General features: G+C 36.6%; 1 long non-coding RNA gene across 1 annotated transcript in view; it reads left to right on the top strand.

Annotated features, from left to right (window-relative positions):
- The first annotated feature begins 730 nt into the window (after positions 1-730).
- The window catches only part of LOC127527626 (uncharacterized), a 121,313-nt gene continuing 107,048 nt past the window's right edge, over positions 731-14,995 (top strand). Inside the window, exon 1 of the long non-coding RNA XR_007934817.1 lies at positions 731-812. This is a non-coding gene — a long non-coding RNA (uncharacterized LOC127527626). The remainder of the gene's footprint in view (positions 813-14,995) is intronic.

Consider the following 14,995-nt stretch of genomic DNA (forward strand, 5'->3'; position numbering starts at 1 on the left):
ATCAGATCACTAGGACAGTATTTTTTCACTTAAGACACATAGCAAAAGTTAGACCACTTATATTATTGAAAGATGCTGAGAAATTAGTTTGTGCTTTTGTTTTCAGTCGACTAGATTACTGTAACGCACTCCTCTCAGGAATACCCAAAAAAGACATAAATCGTTTGCAACTAGTGCGGAATGCAGATGCTAGAATCCTAACTAGGAAAAGAAAATCCGAGCACATCTTTCCAGTTTTGATGTCACTACACTGGTTACCTGTGTCATTCAGAATTGACTTTAAAATACTGCTTATGGTTTACAAAGCCTTAAATAATCTCGCTCCGTCTTATATATCAGAATGTCTGACACCTTATATTCCAAATCATAACCTTAGATCCTCAAATGAGTGTCTGCTTAGAATTCCAAGAGCTAAACTTAAAAGAAGTGGTGAGGTGGCCTTCTGCTGTTATGCACCTAAAATCTGGAATAGCCTGCCAATATGAATTCGCCAGGCTAATACAGTGGAGCACTTTAAAAAACTGCTAAAAACTCATTACTTTAACATGGCTTTCTCATAACTTCATTTTAGTTTAATCCTGATGCTCTGTATATTCAATTAATTATCATAACTATTCATGGTGGCTCTAAAATCTGTACTAACCTCTACTCTCTCTTCTGTTTTTTTTCCTGGTTTTCTGTGGTGGCGACCTGCGTCACCACCACCTAATCAAAGCACCATGATGTTCCTAGCCAGAAGTCTACATGACCATCATCATCAAGTGACTCCACGAGAACCCTAAATACAAAGAGGACTGTTTCATTTATGTTAGGTAGAATGCCCAGAGGGGGCTGGGCGGTCTCATGGTCTGGAACACCTGCAGATTTTATTTTTTCTCCAGCTGTCTGGAGATGTTTTGTTTTTTCTGTCCTCCCTGGCCATCGGACCTTACTCTTATTCTATGTTAATTAGTGTTCTCTTATTTTAATTCTTACTTTGTCTTTTTTTCTGTTTTCTTCATAATGTAAAGCACTTTAAGCTACATTATTTGTTTGAAAATGTGCTATATAAATAAATGTTGTTGTTGTTCTAAGTTATTAGGTTGTTTTTGTAATGTGTGCATTTTCATGTAAATGGCTATTATATGATTTTCAACAGTTTATAAGACTTTCTGCACCAAAGTCCCCCTGCTCAAAAAAACATACTTTTTTAGATTTAGGTATGCTGAATTCATTTCTCAAAATGTAATTTCTCTACCACAACACCATTTCTGTGAGATGTAGGATTCCATGAAAAACACAGCTTTGAAAAAATGTGTTTTTTTTTTAAGTAAGCTACATTTGCTTTATGACATAAGTAATTTTCATGCTCAGAGTATTATTTGAAGTTATTATTTTGAGCTGAAACATGACAGTCTTCCTAAATCTTAATGTTAGCAGATGTAGATACAATCCAAAAGCACATATTTGTTACACAATTTTTGCTCTCAATCAGTATTTTTTTCTCTTTTATTTTTCCTTCATAATAGCCAGGAACTTATTTTTTACAAGGTTAGATGCCTTTGTATTGCCCAGAAAAAAAAGCTGTATTTTAAATGCTCAAGTTGATCCCTCTATTATCTTGATCATGTATTATATAAACAAAGGGTAAAAGATTATGAACCCTTACTTTACTGGTAAAAAATCATGTGCCACAATTTTCTAGGAAATACAAAGCCTGAAAACTACGAGTAACTTAGTCCAAAGTGGGCATTGCCCATTCTGTTAAGCTTTCAGACACACACAAGGCCTGTTAAGACAATAGATTTAACTGGGATGCAGAAATTCAGTTGCAATCTGAATTCCCGAGTGATTGGTTGAACTTCAGCTCATACCAACATTTTGGTCAGCTCTGTACTTCATCAGATAACAAAGATGTAAATCAGGGTTGAACTGACACCTCTTCAGAGACTCCTTTAGATAAGATGCCCAAAAGTGCCCAAATGAACAGTTTAGGTTTATAATTGAATTCATCTCTTGTTTCTTTTTGGGGAGCTGAAGGCTGTCAATCCACTCTGTTTTGGGGACTTAAAAGCTGAATGGCTCTCTTTGGAATAAGAAGCCACCAACTTTCTATTGAGCAAAAAGCTCACAAACTTTCTTTCGCCTGGAAACTACTCTCCACAAGCCTTGGAGCTGGATGCCCTGAAGTAGCTCCAATATATTTACATTTTTTTCTCTAAAATATATGTTTTTTTCATTTTAAACCTTCATTGCTCAAAAACTGAATGTGATAGAGCAAATCTCATAGCCAGATTTGGATTTAGCACCCTCAGGGCTATAAAGAATGTCTAAAATTTCTGACTAGAGCAAAAAACAGTATTTTTTTGTAGACCAGTGTAATAGGATATACAATGTTGGGAATTTAATTATATGGTCAAATGTGCTGTGCAATATTTTAGTTTATTTTCAATTGTAGGATAACCCTGTGACTCTGTAGTTAGGATATAGTGGATGGTGGATGGATGGATGGATGGATGATGGATGGATGGATGGATGGATGGATGGATGGATGGATGGATAATTTTTATTTTTCATTTTTGAAACATTATCAAAATGCCATGTCGTTCTTTGTTGTCTATGGGTGCTGCCACGTTGCTTATTACAATGACACCTGTTATGACATGGAAGTCACATGACATCATCCACCTACCTCTATAAAACATACTGGCACCCAGAATGAAGGGTCTTAATCTTTCTTGTGTTCATGTGCTCTGAGAGTTTCAGATTTGCCAATTGTGATAACATAGCCTCCTACTTTGTTCTGCTCTGTTTAAGTGGGATGATTGGGAGGACCATTGCAGGCAACAATAAGCTTGCTGTTGCTTGGTTGACTACTACAAAAGCTACAAAAGACTATTAGAGATGTGCTCACAGTTTAGACATTAACCTGAAAAGCAAAAGAAATGTGTTTGGGATTTCTTCTTTTATATTGAATGAGGCATCACATCTTTTAAACTATGCCAAAAGCGTGTGGTAAAACGTCTAATGTAACAGCTTTTGGTTGATTGCGGGGAATAAATGGCATGACTGGATGAATTGATGGATGACACAAAAAATTCAGAGACCTCCTTTTTGGGACAAGACTACATCAGCAGCAAGTTGATTTACTCCATGTTTTTTAATCTATGTGAATGACCAGAGAAGGTTTAAGTACACAGTTACAAAACCTCCAAGGAAAGTACAAAATCCAAGAATGTTTAGAACCTCAATCTTCTTTGACATCTGAATAAAGTGGATGTTACAGTATGGTGGTGGGGGGGTACTGTGTACATCTGTCAGGACTACCCATATCTTGTGACCCCAAAACAGAATAACAATACCCTCAAACTTCAAGACTACCACAACAATACAAAGGTTAGGCATGGAAGGATGACTGTTAAGTAAACCTTTGGCAGAATGAAGTGCAAATAGAAAAGGCTGAGAGGCCTCCAAAACACCAGGATTGACATCATGCTGAAATGGCTGTAGCTGCTTATACCCTCCACAATACAAGTATCAAACCAGTACATCACTGTGAGGAATAGTTACATAAGCTCCTTGGGTTATGATTGAGTCCATCACCATCCATCACCCCATGTTTTGTTTTCGATTCCCAGCAATCAATACCTAGCAAGTCAATATTAGTGAAGAAATCTCTGCTATTGTGGTTTTCTAGAAACAAAGATTTAAGTAATCATTCAATTAAAATAAATGCTGAAAAGATTTTGAGGTTTCATATCATATCACCAATAACAAAAAAGTGCAATAACAGATAAGCAGATGGTCAAACACAGAATACAGACAAAAAACAATTAGTGCAGAAATAGTAGTGACATCTACAACAGTGTCAAATGTATAGAAGTAACAATTCTGGCACATATACCCGTGATAAATGTTTTAACAAAGTACTGTTACAAATTGTGCTATTATCACTTCACAAACAGTACAGAAACACCTATGGTGCCCTGTCATCTTAACAGTGCCAAACAATTTGCACAAATGAAGTACTCATTTTAGATAAACTCTAATCTAATCAAATCTAATCTAAGCAATGCCTGAATAATATGAACTATGCAAACAACACAAAAGCCCACATATACAACAAATGTGCAAAGTCTAATAAAGAAACTGGCAAATTGACCTTTTTTGCCTTCTAATACTATTTTCCCAGGAGAGTTCTAATTAATTGCTCCATCAGTGGCTGGAAGGCTTGCAGCTGCTCTATTTGCTGCCCATGCCATCTCTGACTGGCATGATTTGACTTCTTTAAGTTCTCTAGGAATTTTTTGGGTGACCCCTTCTTTTTTTCTGCAAAATGAATGATGTTTCCTATGACTTGTCCCTGCTCAGAGGTTTAGATGACGTCTGTCCCTGCCATATTGTTAGAAGCAGTGGGTAACAGTAAACTCATTCTTTGCAGTGCCTTAGACCATTTTATTTCTACTCTTCTGCTATTTCCAATAACTGGGAAGACAATGTCATCATTTCTAATTATTAGTTCCCCCATCTCTTTGTAGTATTAAGATTTCACTGCCTCTTTTCTGAGATATTGAGCTCTTATTGTGCTTTACTTGCTTTTATCATTTCACTACTGTTCCACACTTTCTGGCCTTTTTTTCTGGTTTGAATTCCTCCTGAATCTGCATAGACATTCTTCAGGACATTTCTGCATCATCATTTTCAATGTGGATGTAACTGATTTTTATAATCATCTCTTTATCCTCTCCTTCCAGAGCAGGTGGGATACTGGTTTTTATCCCAGAATATTTCCTGCAGTTGAGGTAAAATAAAGGGGAAAAAATTAACCTGACCAGTTGTGGTCTCAAAGGCTCCATTCAGTAGCATGCAATATTAATTCCTGACTGAATGTATCAAAGTTTGTTCAATTTATGTTTATTTTTGTCAAGCCTCTCTGGCTTCTGTCATTCCTGTATCTAGTTGTCTAAGATATTTAGGAGTTGACATTACTGCCTCAATCTCAGACTCCTCATGTAATAAATATTGCCATATCTTTGTTAATGTAAGAACCTCTATTAACAACTGGTCAAAGCTTTCTCTTTCTTTTCAGTCTTGTTTAGCAATTATAAAAATGAATACAGTACCTCATTTTAACTTCATAAATTATCTGTTGCCACTTTCCCCTTCTTCTAAATTTTGGTCTGAAGTCATCTCACGGTTCATCTGGAATAGCAGGAGACCAAACTTTAAGCAATCAACAGAGACAGATGGTGTGCTGGTGCATCAAAATTTAACCTAGAATTATACCACTAGGCTTTCACCCTTCACCCTATTTGGTCATGGCTGTGTCTTCCATTGTCCTCCCTACAGAATATGCCCTTGCTTCCACACTATCTTCAAGGCATTTTGTTCACCTTCCTAAAGTCTAAACTCCCCAAACTTTCCTTGGAGCTTGTCTTGTCATGTACCCTCAACATCTGGCACTGTGTTGAAAATTTACTAAAATTTATTTCATATCCCTGCTCTGTCAATAGGTGAGCGGCCTGTGTATTTACTTCTTGGCAGTGTAGGGGATCAGTGTGCTGGAGGATTTCTTGGATACTTCCAAACTTATGATATTTCAGTCTTTAAAAGCTTGTGCTAATTTTCCTAGTACAACTTTCTTTTTCTGATCAGTGCTCAGAACTTGATTTTCCCTATTGACAGCATTCTGTGCTTCCACTTGAGCCTTCTGAATGGAAATTATTCTGTCTTGGTATCCTGGAAGCCAAATTTATTCTTGCCTCCCCCTGAAAGACTCCTGCATGTGTTACTGTGGACAATTAAAAATACTCATCCTTCAATTTAATACACATTGGATTATCCACAGCATAGATTAATGGTGCCTCCAGTGGTTCGTGTGAAACATGGACTATTGCTGCTCAATTGTTTAATTCCTGGTTTGCTGCAAAGCCTTTGACTTTCTGTTAAATATTGCTCTCTGGCTTTATTTCTATTTTAATGATGTTTATTGTTGATATCTCCTATTATCTTGTTTTCAATTTAATAAAAGCTTAATCACAAAAATGTATATGTATTTGAACTTTAATTTAGTGCTGTTGGTGTTCTTACTAGGAATGAATGTGCCAGATGGGTTTTCTTTACATCTCATAACAAGGTAAAGCAGTATAATTAAAGACCTCAGCCATCTTGTACAGCCACTCTTCTCACTCCTCACTTCTGGTAGACTGTACAGTTCTATTGCAGATTTAGGGACAGTTTCTACCCACATGTTGTAAGGATGCTGAAGTCAATCATATGATATTGTAACATAACAAACAGTGCATATAAATACACAATACTTGAGAAAACATATTATGAAAATATCATATAAAACAAATAAATAGTATGCTTAGTATACTATTTAATTATTCATTTTGTTTGATTGTATTTTATTTTTGTCAACCGTCCTAAGGACACATGAAAGCATGAATTTCATTGTACTATGTACACATGACAATAAACTTGATTTTACTTTGCATGAATTAGAGTTTTTTCTGCTCTCTACATACAAATGCAGGAAGAATTTGTCTCCATTTATTAAAAAACTTGCAGGGCTTGTCCAAAGAGTCTTGTATTATTCTGATGATATGTAGCACAAGGGAGAAACAAACTCTGAAAGTGATCATGGACACATTCATTGATGTTCAGGGAGACCACACACACACAGAACTAGTCCTTCACACTATTGTCATACTTATTTATTGATACATTTTGGCATAATATGTGTTCTTTCAGTTGTGGAAGCTGGGGGATGCTGTGGTAAACATTTAACTATTCTTTGGATAATCACAACGCTACAATGAAGAGAAGATCTTTTGAAATTCAATTGTGTCTTTGTGAACCAAGTTAGATTTGTTCACAGACATGTTTTCTCTTAAATTTAGTTACATAATGAAAGAGTTGTAAATACACATGAATTGAGGTGAGTGTTGGCAAGGCAAAATAAAAAAATTAATGAGATGACTACTATACTTCCCTGGACAATACAACTTAAAATTAAATTATGCATTTTTAGAATTATGTCATTGACTACAAACTTTCAACCAATGCACATAAAATTTCTTTTAATTTAATAAAATGTTGCATATTACTTACTAACAACTTTTGCTTATACTGACATTTTGTTTTTTTTTGTGTTTAAAATGATGTAAGAGGTCCACGTTATTTCAAAACTCAGTAATATTCAAATGACATTGTTTTCTTCCTCATTGTTTTCCTACTTTAAAAGGTATTCACAAGAAATTTCCATCTGGCAAATGTGTATATCCTATCTGTCCCACAATATTTGAACAAATTTGACTAGTACTTAAAGAAAAGACATAGTTCTAACGTGTTTCACTTCAAATGATTTGTACTATTTCTAGTTATTGATCTGACTACAATAATGTAAGCTGAGGTGTTGTTGCTTATATTCAGTTAAAAGCTTACTCAGACACAACATTCATAAGTATCGTTAATTCTAAGTTTATTGTGTACAACAAATGTAATGTGTTGACTAGTAAGATAAACAGGCATCTATTGGGCCATTCGTATGGGACAGGTAAAAAGGAGAAAAAAATTTGACTGCAACTACAGATTTTATATTCTGCACCACATTAAAGAGAAGCAGAGTGGTTAACTCCTTTGTTTGCATGTACTATTTCCTGTTTTAAACATTCCTTTGTTATCAGCTTTTGTTTAGTTGTATCAAGTCTAACAGAGGTTATCCATCCATCCATCCATTTTCCAACCCGCTGAATCCAAACACAGGGTCACGGGGGTTTGCTGGAGCCAATCCCAGCCAACACAGGGCACAAGGCAGGAACCAATCCCGGGCAGGGTGCCAACCCACCGCAGGACACACACAAACACCAAGCACACACTACGGCCAATTTAGAATCGCCAATGCACCTAACCTGCATGTCTTTGGACTGTGGGACGAAACCGGAGTGCCCGGAAGAAACCCACGCAGACACGGGGAGAACATGCAAACTCCACGCAGGGAGGACCCGGAAAGCGAACCCAGGTCCCTAGGTCACCCAACTGCGAGGCAGCAGCGCTACCCACTGCGCCACCGTGCCGCCCTAACAGAGGTTATGAAAATTATAATAACTGAGTGTGAATGTCTCAGAGAAGACCATTCATTTTATGCTAATGAAAGGTATTAGGGACATATTTTGAACACTATGAAGCAACAGTAGAGGTGAAAAATGGTGTAAAATTATTTATATATAACCACAATAGTTATTTCTACAGCACATGCAAAATATGTAATTCAAAGTAAATGAAACAAATAAACAAATAAAAACTCAGAAAACATTCAGAAATTATTGCCCTGAAAATGTTATTAAACCACTCCTAACCACCATAAAGTCTTTGTTTTTAATCCACAAATGTGAACAGTTACCTATAGTGTGATGTCATTTTAAATGCCATCATGACTTCCGGTAACCACCCCTTAGAAACGCATTACTGCATCCTAGAAAAGGCAGCACAAAATGATGACAACCATGTCAAGAAAATTCTATCATTAGAAAACATAACATTCATTTTCACTCGTATGCAGATGACACCCTGTTAGACCAAATGATGTTTCTCCGATATTGACTTTAATTAGATGTGTTAGTGAATTAAAGGAGTGGATGGATGAGAACTACTTGTCTTTGAACATATACAAACAGAGATGTTAATTATTGAGGGAATGATGCTGATTGCAACAATATTTTGTCATTGTTTAACTCATTTGGAATCACCATTACTTTTACTCAATCAGTCTGCAATCTAGGTGTTATCTTTGACTCTAGCATGTCATTTGAAGCGCACATTACACAATTGTGCAAAGCATGTTTTTCATATCTTAAAAATGTTTGAAAATTAACGCTTTTTCTAAATATGCAGGATACTGAGAAAGTAATTCATGTATTTATTAGTATGATTGACTACTGCAATGAGGTGTTCACTGGATGTTGAAAATGTTCTTATTACAACTTTCAGTTAATCCAAAATGATGTTGCAAAAATTATTACAAGAACAAGAACATACGAACACATAACTCCTGTTCTTAAATCCTTATACTGGCTCACAGTTAAGTTTAGGGAAGATTTCAAAATCCTCCTTTTAACATATAGAGCCTTAAACGGCCAAGGTCCAGCTTACTTATCTGAATTTATCATTACTTACAAGCCAGAATGTACACTAAGAGCTCAAGATGACGGACTGCTTATGATTAGTTACAGGGCCCCAAAGCTGTGGAATGGTCTACCTGCTACTATAAGAGTTGCCCCTTCAGTCACAGCTTTTAAATCCTGGCTGAAAACTCACTGCTTCAGTTTAGCATACCCAGACTAGAGCTGCTGATTAACTGTGCATACTGCATCTTGGTTGTTAGTCATTACCACTAAAATATAAGTAACACTTGTATGATTTTTATAATTTGTTACTAACACCCACCTACTCGGTTTCTCTTCTCGGTACTCAAATGTAGCACTTGGTGCCACTGCCCTACTGCCATGTTGTTTGCCTGCGTATGGAAAAGTCATGTCTGATAAAAGAGCACTGGAAATCATCAGGTAGAAGGTTCCGTCATCAGATTGTCCGACCCAGCACTGAGTCAGCTGTGGAATGGCTAGTAGGGGGAGGAAGCTTATTGGATGAGATCTGCAGGACTCTGAACAAATCTGTATCCTCATACACCAAGTGATAGTTATGTACAGTATTTAGCGAGTGATGTAATCTACTTTTGCACTTTGCTTTTTTTTTTTACTATTACTATTGTACTATTGTACAGTACTGTTGTATTTGTGAGGTGACAATGATAGATTGGCCATCTAGCTCTGTGAAGAGGATTACTTGTGTTCTGTTTTGTGTGTTGTATTTACCACATTTTGTGACACCCATTGCATGCCCAACCTACCTGGAAAGGGGCCTCTCTCTGAATTGCCTTTCCCAAGATTTCTTCCATTTTTTGTTCACTACAAGGGTATTTTTTGGGAGTTTTTTATGTCTTCTTAGGGACTCAAGACTGGAGGGCTGTCAAAAAAACATGGCCTGTTAAAAAGCCCATTGTGGCATTCCTTGTGGGATTCTGGGCTATACAAAAATAAAATGTTGTTGTTGATCAGGAATAGCAAAACTATCCCGGCATTTCAGTGACATTCAAAGCTTCAGATGTAATTTTTCAGTAGGAATATTTTTTGAAAGTCTGGTTTTGACCATTGCTTCAATCTATTTTTGACTAGTGATTTTTGAAGTTCATTTATATTTTGGCTCGTAGATTTCTGTTAGACTTTTTGGTATAACAATGATTCTGCCTTCTTCTTTTTCACGAACACCGCCCCTGCTGCAGTTTTGAAAACACCTACCACTTAAAGCTGTATTGTGTTAAAAAGAAGCAGTGAGCAGTTTCTTGATCACATGTGGAAGGTGGGCAATGTGAAAATAATGCCTTTGCCACAGTTGCTGTAATTTACATCTTTTTTTCCTAAATTAGAAAGCAATTTATCAGGACACATTTCTCCCATTTAGCATCTCATATCAGTACTTCCCACTGCTGCTGAATCTTTATCCGCAATTAAGGGTAACTCAGGATTTATGACCTAAAGGCCTAATAAAAGATATCTTTGCAAGCATTTATTAGTGTCACTCCATGCTACCAACTTAGCATCCCAGTCAAAGTTAGTTCCTGCCTTTTATCCAGTGCTAAAGGGTATAGTCTCCAGCACTACCCTATAGAACAGGAGTGGCCAACTCTGACCCTGGAGATCCGCAGTGGCTGCAGATTTTTGTTCCATCCCAGTTACTTAAAGAAAAGCCAATCCTCACCAATAACAGATCTTATTTAATTTCATGGCTTGTTAGTGGTTTAACTCTACCATGTCAGTTCATTCTTAAATCCCAGATTGTTTTCTTTTCTAATGATACATGTATAATCCAAGTGATTGGAAGCCTAAAACAGTAATTTTTAGTTCTTCACTTTCTCTTCAGTTTCCTTCTGAGTACTTAATTGAACCAAATCGTGAATGATGAATACACATGGGTGGAAATGGAGACAAGCTAGATGTAGAACTGCTGGCTCCTTTGTCTTTTGCATCTTATTGCTAATAAAGAGCAGTTAAAACAATGAATACAGCTGTTTAAGACTAAAATAAGCAATTAAGGGTTCAAAAGTGAGACAACTAAAATGAACCAGAAAAATGTCACATGAGCAAATAAGTGCTTCATCGAAAATGAATGATTTCTCATGAAGCAGTTGGGTTGGAACAAAAACACTAAAGTCACTGTAGCCCTCCAGGATAGATGTTGCTCAGTCCTGATTTAAAGGATCTGAGTCTTAAATAGCAGATAAATTAAATGACGTTAATTAGTACCAAAACTAGTCACTAATTAAGAAAATGGTTAAAATGAAAACCTGTAGCCAGTGTGGCTCTCCAGTATTGGAGCTGGCCAACCCTGCTATAGAAAACTAAGCAAGTTTCATAAATGAATGTGTTGCTGTCTAAGGGAAATTGTGAGAGGTTTATTTGTTTTTCAGGTTGAGAAACTCCTTATTCCTGCTTGTTCACCAAAAAATAATATAATCCATTATGTATACTTTCAACCAATCAGTCCTGAGAGGAATGTAGAGGTGACAACTATGATAGGACTAAATTAAATTCTCCTATTTTAAAAATATAAAAGTTTTATAAACGAGAGGATACATTTTAGGGCCTTGGTTAGACAAAGCCTATCTGAGCAGCATCAAGATAATACTACAGTATACATGATTTTATTACTCCCATATAAATGAATGTTTGGTGACAGGGTCAAAAATTCACTATTCAATTAAGTTCAGATTCTGATTTTATGATGCTCAAAATGTTGAGAAATGTTTATTGTAGCATGGTGTCTGTGTGTCCCTGTGTGTTGGTGTGTCTGTGGATCAAAACTTGGTCTTCATATCTTAAAAGTGCAATGTCTGTTGGAAAATTGTGTGTTTTTTTGCATTGTGTAGAGCTCCTCAATGACTACATCCCAGCAAAGCAGTATCTGAGGTATAACTGTCCTGAGATCTGTGTACAACAATGACTTCCAAAAAACTTGACCAATCTTCTTCTAACAAGTTGCATCACATTTGCATTGTTACTTGCTCCAGGGTTAATGTTGGTGGTCCAGGTTTGGTCCACTACGTATCCCTATAAACATCAAAAACTGTTTGACCTTTGTAAAATGATAACAGATGTAAAAACTGTTCAGTATAACTGGGATTGTTGCACTCTGCTCCACTTAGTCATAAAACCAGGCCTATAGATTTACAAAGATTTTACACCAGTAGTTTTGGAGATTCATAATTTATTTAAATACACAACCACAGCTCAGTATGGAAAATGCAAATAAACAGAGACAGTAGTAATTTTATAATTCACTTTGACTTGTAATCCATCACAAACAGTATAAAGACAAGATGTTTATTGTTTGGTCTGGTCAACTAAATTTTTTGTAACTATACATCCATTCATGCAACTGAGGCCCTGCAACACATTCCAAAAAAAGTTTGGGATGGGGGAATTTGGGGATAATAATGAGTTTAAAAATAGAAAATAATGATGTGAGTAGAAACAGATAATGTTCAATACATGATTGTAATCAGCTTTGGTATAAAAGCTACATCCTGAAAAGACCTAGTTCTTTAGGAGCAAAGATGGGCAGAGGATTGCCAGTTTTCCCACAAAAGTGTGAGAAAATCATTCACAAGTTTTAAAACAGTGTTTCTCAAAGACAGACTGGAAGGGATTTGAGTATTTCACCCTCATCATTGCATAATATAATTAAAAAAACTCAAAGAATCTGGAGAAATTTCAGTGCGTAAAGGGCAAATCTAAGGTGACTGCTCATGATCTCCGATCCCTTAGACAGCACTGCATCAAGAACCAACTTTCATCAATAAGTGACATAATTACATGAGATAGGGGACTTTGGAAAATCTTGATCAAGTAACACAATACATCCACAAATGCCAGTCACATTCAAACAGTTCAAAAAGGAAATCAATATTTACAATGTCCAGAAGCACCATCGATTTCTCCGGGCTCAGAGGTATCTGGGATGGACCAGACAATCACACCGTGGAGATGTATATCGAGGTAGGATGAATCCATATATCAGGTCTTTTTGGAAAGAAATGCACATCATGTTCTCTGGACCAAAGAAGAAAAGGACCATCCAGACTTTAACCAGCTACAAGTCCAGAAGCCAGCATCTATGTTGGTATGGGGTTGTATCAGTGCTGCAAGCAAATATAACTTACACAGCTGTAAAGGCACCATTAATACTGGAAAGTACATGCAGATTGAGGAGAAACATAGGTTGCCATCAAGATTATATCTCTTTCATGGACGCCTATGCGCAGGGCTGGATTTTCCTATAGGCTAACCAGGCTTCAGCCTAGGGCCTCAAGATCAAGAGGGGCCTACATTCAAATTGTTAGCAAAATTAAAATTACACTATTCTAAAAACAGTGAACACTAAAACACTGAACCGAAAATAAGGAGAAATTCTACGCATATGACTAATAAGCAAACATAAAAATGTATTGGTTAATCACAGTAATGATGTATTTTATTATCTCTCATGTAATTTACAAACTTAAAAATGGAAGGTGAAAGGGCCTCATAAGTGGAATAGCCTAGGGCCTCTTTTCATATAAATCCGGCCCTGCCTATGCATACAGTATTTCAGCAAGACAATGCATTACAAAGACATGGCTGCATGGGAAGAAGGTGTGGATACTGCCTACAGCCCTGAGTTGTTGTCAAATATCTGGCACATCTTGATATGTAAAATGTGACAATGAAGACCCCATACTGTTGCATACTTTAAGACTTATTTGCAAGAAGAACGGGGCAAAATTAGAATAAACTGATGTCTTCAGTGCCTAAATGTTTATTAAGTGTTCTGAGAAGGAAAGACAGTATAACAAAGTGGTAAATTAATTACCATCCAAACTTTTTTTTGGAATGTTGCAAGTATCAAAGTCAAAAATCAAAGTAAGTACTTGTGAAAACAAGAACAGTAAAATTCCTTAGTTGTAACATCAAATAATGGGCTGTTATATTGTTTTAGGTCAAAGATCATTTAATTATCATATTACTAGGGGGTGCTTTCTTTTTTTTATTTGCATTTTCCATTCTGTCCTAACTTTTTCTGAATGGAGGCACATACCAGTTTAGATAGATAGATAGATAGATAGATAGATAGATAGATAGATAGATAGATAGATAGATAGATAGATAGATAGATAGATAGATAGATAGATAGATAGATAGATAGATAGATAGATACTTTATTAATCCCAATGGGAAATTCACATTATCCAGCAGCAGTATACTGATACAATAAATAATATTAAATTAAAGATTGATAATAATAATAATGCAGGTGAAAAACAAACAGTAACTTTGTATAATGTTAAATGTTAACGTTTACCCCCTGGGTGGAATTGAAGAGTAGCATAGTTTGGGGGAGGAATGATCTCCTCAATCTGTCAGTGGAGCAGGACAGGTCTGGAGATTATACTATTTAGTGGATGCAGTGGATTCTCCATAATTGATAGGAGCCTGCTGAGCGCCCTTCGCTCTGCCACAGATGTTAAACTGTCCAGCTCCATGCCAACAATAGAGCCTGCCTTCCTCACCAGTTTGTCCAGGCGTGAGGCATCTTTCTTCTTAATGCTGCTACCCCAGCACACCACCGCGTAGAAGAGGGCGCTCACCACAACTGTCTGATAGAACATCTGCAGCATCTTATTGCAGATGTTGAAGGACGCCAGCCTTCTAAGGAAGTATAGTTGGCTCTGTCCTTTCTTACACAGAGCATCAGTATTGGCAGTCCAGTCTAATTTATCATCCAGCTGCACTCCCAGATATTTATAGGTCTGCACCATCTGCACACAGTCACCTTTGATGATCACAGGGTCCATGAGGGGTCTGGGCCTCCTAAAATCCACCACCAGCTCCTTGGTTTTGCTGGTGTTCAGTTGTAG

This window comes from Erpetoichthys calabaricus, chromosome 4 (genome assembly GCF_900747795.2).
Source record: "Erpetoichthys calabaricus chromosome 4, fErpCal1.3, whole genome shotgun sequence".
Taxonomy (NCBI): Eukaryota; Metazoa; Chordata; class Cladistia; order Polypteriformes; family Polypteridae; genus Erpetoichthys; species Erpetoichthys calabaricus.